Consider the following 6,000-nt stretch of genomic DNA (forward strand, 5'->3'; position numbering starts at 1 on the left):
CTTCTCTTTAAATTAATATGTCTTATCTTTTGGTGAGTATACGGTTGAAACATTGAGGACAATGTTAATATTAAGTTTGGGGATGGGGTATGACTTTCAACCATGACCATGGGGTTTCAAAAGACAAGAGGGTTCAATAATTCGACCAAATTTAAATTTTTTTGGGTAGATATGATGTGACTTTAGTGGTATGCTTAAGTATGTTGATGCATGTGTTTCAGTTTTGGTGAATGTTATGCATGTTCTTAGTCTTTCTCATGAATGTTAAGTCCTTTAGTGTTTATTTTCTGATCATATGAGTAGCATCCTAAGGAAAAAGAAACATTTCTAAGGGGCCTAGAAGAGTCATTAGTGGAGACTTAAACCCATGTGAGATATCCGAGCCTTTATATTGTTTTCGAGTGTACTCTTCTGCGCTAACTCTGAGTAGAATGAAGAGCTACTCAACCTCGTAACTTTTCAAAGAGCTTAGACGATCTCATGAGCTCAACTTTCTTAGCCACTAGGAGTGACATCAGGATAGCGACCTTACTCTTGTAGTCCAGGAAACCCGATAATAGTGTCAACTTTAGAGAAACGGATACTCCACCATCTGTTCATCATCTTACTCCCGAGAATGAAGGCATGATAGTTATAGAAAGAAGAATGTGAAAGCAAAGTGCGAAAGAAGAAAAAGTTGTTTGTTGAGAATACTAGTGTTAGTATTTGTTTGTTATGAAAAAAAAAGTGAGAGAAAAAAAAGAAAAAAAAGAAAGAGTTTATGTGTTATTTTATGCTTTTGATGTGTAAGTGTTGTGGGAAATAAAGTGTTCAAAGCAAAAAGCGAAGTTTAGTAGTTGTTTGAGCGTTCTTTTTATTGAAGACGTCGGCATTCTCGGGATTTCACTACTTTCATCTCATTACTTGTATCCGTTGACCTTTAGGAAGCATTGTTAGAGGGTATAGTGGGTGAGAAGGGTGAGTGAACTTCCCCATTCCATTTTAGTGGTTATTTCCATTCTTTAGAGATCATTTCGTTCTAAAACTTGTTATCCTCATTTGTTTTGTATGTGTTGAGTTTCTCTTTATTCCATGCTCACACATTAGAGTGAACCGTATTGATGGGCCTAAAAGGTTACCCTAAATAGGTCTACACCCGCAAGTGCACGGGTGTCAAGTTGTAATAATTTCCGGTAAGACCGGTTCGTTCCTCAGAGACTAAGTGAAACCTATTCTAAAACTTGGAAGTAACTCGGTTTTGAAATTGATTTTGGTTTTGGTTTTGAAAATAAATAAATAAATAAAATATTAAAACGATTAAAAAGGTGAAACTCAAATGGGGAGAAGTCAAATGGGAGAGAGTCTAGGTTTTCTGAATTCATCCATATAATCAGTTCTAACGACAATTTAATTTGGTCTAATTCGATTGTTCTTTGTATAACTCAGATTTTCAGTCCATGGATGGTCTAAAAACCCGGAAGATATTATCGTTAAAATAATAAAAACTGTAATAAATTAATCATTAGAATAATTATTGAAACTTCATCTAAAGCCCTAGATAGAGAATTAATTACTCATGGACATTAAATAAAAGAAATTGGAAAATAAAGTAAAGAGAGGGAGAAGAAAACTTAACTTTTTCACTATTTCAGAACCAAACAGGGCCTTAGGGAAAGATTTTCCTTCTGTTTTCCCAAAATTCTGCCAAACAGACCCTTAGAGAAAATTATTTTCTCATCTTCCCGGAAACGATTTCCAGGTGAGAAAATAATTTTCCTTCCCTGGTTTTTCTTCTCCTTCTCTGTTTTCTCTTTATTTATCTTTCCAAACTTCTCTCTTTCTCTCTCTAATTAATACAGAAACTCTCTCTAATAATTATAACCGAGTGATGATAAAGAAAGAAGAAGAAGAAGATGATAATGATGTTTATAAATTTGATTCAATCTTTCTCTCTCTACAATATCTCTCTCTCTCTCTCAACTCTTTCTATCTAACTCTCTCTTTCTCACTAAGAGAGGAATTAAAAGAAGAAGAAGAAAAGAAAAACAGAAACTTGAAGATTTCTCTCTCTCTCTCTAGCTCTCGGCTATAACATCAATGGGCGAGAGATGATGAATGATGGTTTCTGTTTCCCCTCTCTCTCTTTCTATAATATATGTAATGAAGCTCAAGAGAAAAGAGGGAGAAGTATGAAGAACTCTGCTCCCCAGCCGAGATGATCCCCCTTCCTGTTCTCCAAACCCGAGTATAAAACCACCTTTAATCCTTCCTTTTTCAGCTCTCTCCCAGATTCAATCCAAGCCCGCTATCCTTTCTTTGTTAAGTTGTTAGAGAGAGAAAATATCCTCTCTCTCTAAAAACAGTAACTTCCTCTCCTTCTCGGTTTATCTCTGCCTTTCTTTCCCTTCTTGGTTTATCTCTGCCTTTCTTTCCATCAAAGAGAGAAAAATACTTTCTCTCTTAAGTATATAAATTGGATGTTTGAAACGGCATCTCTATATAAGAGATATTTATCCCTGATTTGGTAAGACACACCAGTACATGGCGTCCTTGTCACCAGCTATTGGCTCCATCCATTAAGAGCTACGCTAGGATGATACGCAGACCACCGAGACAACTAATACAGAACCGTCAGATCTGTTCGTGCGTTGCTGTGTCTGTCGGATGTGAGATGGGAGTACTGAAGAATTGGCGACCGAAACACTGAATCATATTTGAAATTACTCCCAGATGTCCTCCTGCTGATGACCGAAGGTGGCCCGATCACGTCCAGATGCTCCGCGTTTCCCATTAGGTTTGCGCCACGTGTCCAGTTGCTGATTTGGTCAATTAATTTTGACCAAACTTTGACTTGATATAATTTTCGCACTCGGACTCCGATTTCACTTCCGCTTTCGCCGTTGGATTCGTATTGGACTCTACTTTCACATGAGCACTAAATATTGACCAGAATACCCTTGTCATTAAAATGACCAAAAATGCCCCTCGAGTATGTCTCTATCACGATGTTTCCGCATCGAACTCCGTAAATGAGACCTGAGAAGGAAAATCAAACAAATCATCAGAGTAACCGCTCGAACTGGACTAACTAACCCGAGTTAAGAGGTTCAAATGAGACTGTTTCATGTCTCATCACGTATTATCTATTTTTGAGTGATTTCATGTTTTTGAGTGTATGACCGTGAGGCTAAAGTCGAGGCGAAATGTACTAAGATAGGAATCGAGGTTTTGTGACTTTGAACTTAGATGATGCTCATTATGATTGGACACTCACATTTTCGGATGAGACTACTAGTGAGGAGACTTTTAGCATATATATGCGTTTATCGATTTTGATTCGTTTGTTTAGCATGCTTGAGTGTGTCATTAGTTGTCATTATCTTATTTACATCGATGTTGAAATCTTTTATGTCTTTGGAATCTTGAATTTTGTGGGTATATTCACTGGAAACCCTCACGAGACGACCATCGTCCACTAGGGGTAACCTAGGGGTTTAACGGCTTGTTGCATACGCTAAATGCAACCGGGATTCCTCCGAAAGTGAGTTAGGATTTTACTTTATTGTTTTGTTTTGTTTATTTGCTCGAGGACTAGCAAATTCTAAGTTTGGGGATGTTTGATGTGGCGTTGAAATACCACATTGAGATCACTTAACTTGGATAAGTTAGTTCGTTTCGGGTTTTATTTCTAATAATTTATGTATTTTTCTTGTTAGGAAGCTTATTGGGAGTTTGGCATTACATTCGGAATAAAACGAAGCAATTCGTCACATTTTCGTCTCATGTGTAAGAGATCGAAAGGAGAGGGAACTAGGGGTATTTTGGTCATTTTGTGAAATTTAGAGGTTAAATGGAAAGTGGAGCCAATGGTGAGTCCGACGGCGAAGACGGAAGTCGAATCGGAGTTCGGACGAAAAAGTTATGGAAGAAGGAAGTTGAGGGTCATTTTTGTCTTTTCTGAAAATTAGATGAAGTAGAGACAATTATGAAGGCACCTCCTTGGTTTCTAATGAGATACAAGGCCCAGCCCAAAAGTCTAAAGAAGAACAAAGAAATTCTGTGAGCACCTCCTCTCTAGGGGTCAAAGTCAAAGTCTATGGAGGTGGTCAAGTTAAGGGTCTTAATTTTAGTAAAGGAAAAATAAAATAAAAGGAAAAAAAGGCTGGGGGGACTTCATCTTCTATAATCAGAAATTAGGGTTTAGAGGAGTTTAGAGAGAGAGAGAGGAAAGGGAAGCCGCCAGCCATAGCTTGGCCGGCCGGGAAAACAGTAAGCTCTAGGGTTCTATCACTGGCCGGAAAGGGACAACAGCACGGGACGGCCGTAGTTGCTCGGGACTTTGCCACAACTTAGGACGGCAGAACAACCCGTGAAAGCTACTGTGCAACTCGGGAGCATCTCGGGAGCAGCTTGGAGCGGTTGAGGAGCTCGGGATTCATCACCGGCACAGCTAGAACGCGGCACAGGAAGGAACATACCTGCTTGGGCTTTGCCAGAGAGCTTCTCGGCAGCAGCTCGGTTTGAGCATCAACCAACAGCAGCAGCACGGGAACACCATTAGAGTTGCAACTCGGTCGGAACAACAGCTGCTCGGGTCCAAGCCTTCAAGGTCAGAACAGCAGCTGCTCGGGAAGGACAGAGCTTGCCGGATCTTGAATCTTCACTTGGCCGGATTTTATCTCACTCTTGTGGCCGCAAAGTTTTGGGGTCTTACTTGAGATTCTCATGGGTTGAGTTTTATGTGATTTCTTTGCCATTTGATTGAGTTTTGGTGTTCAAATTCTAGAGAGAGAAAGCTTGTAAAGCTTTAATGGTGGTTTTGTAATTTGAGGAAGAAGAAGACTGACTACTAAGGGGAACTCTGGTTCTGCTGAGAGGACACCTAGTGTATTCTGTTAAAGGGACTCCTGCATTCTTTTACAGGGAGATCGACAGCACTTCAAGACATATATTTCCCGTCGATCTTAATCTCGCACCCCATCGAATAGGGAGATTCTCATCTTAACTCCTGTCTTTCTTTATTTTTCTTCTCGTTTATTATGTGCTCCACCATGTCTAGCTAGCTTTTGTAGTCGGATACTCGTGATACATGTTTTGATGTGACAAGAATTTTATTGCTTTTAATGATAAAATCTTCCGGATTTTTAGACCGTTCATGGACTGGAATCTGAGTTAAACCAAGAGTTCGTTGACCCATCCAAGTAAATGGGTGAAGTTAACTAACTTTACATGCTTATAGATCATTAGTACTAGTCACTATCGACTTTGTGGATCGAAGTATCCTCCTCATTCGATTCTTGCTCGACCATTTTTCCCGAATCACTCTCACCTCTCACTTTTAGATTAGATCGTTTTATTTGTTTATTTATTATAAACCAATCAAAACCCCAATTATCATCTTTTCATTTTAGTCTGAGTTAGTGGTTGACACCTAGACCGGTGGGCTAGACTTTCTCGATATTCTTATTACCTTCTTATCTTCGTGGATCGATCCCGGTCTTACCGGGTTATTACTTGACGCCCGTATACTTGCGGGTGGAGACCTATTTAAGGTAACCTTTTAGGCCCATCAATTCAACCCGACAAAGGTAAAAAAGATAACTCATTTAAATATACTCAATTTCTAGGGCTTTGGAAATTTTATTAGTTTATTTTGCCTGTTAGTTTGTAGACTAATTCTGGATTATTCATAATAGAGATACTTGATTTTTGTGAGTTTCTCTAACCTACTCAAGAAGAAGAGAACGCAAGAAATGCTGTTGTTGATTCTGTCTTCGATGTCATCAAATATATTTGGCCTCACTGCACAGTACATACTCTCTCTCTTTCTTGTTTTCTTTTCTAGTTTCTCTCTATACGATTAGATTATAATGGCGAAAGGAGCATCTTAATCGCAATCCTCATTATTGGTCGGCGGATTGTTCAAGATCTTGTTATGGATGAAGGTTGTTCATAAGTTTTTGTTATTTTAGTTTAGAGAAGATAGATTTGCAGAGAGCAGTGGAGTTTCCTCTTCGAAGT

Source organism: Eschscholzia californica, unplaced genomic scaffold (assembly GCF_041429995.1).
Source record: "Eschscholzia californica isolate CP2 unplaced genomic scaffold, dmEscCali1.0.p SCAF_2, whole genome shotgun sequence".
NCBI lineage: Eukaryota > Viridiplantae > Streptophyta > Magnoliopsida > Ranunculales > Papaveraceae > Eschscholzia > Eschscholzia californica.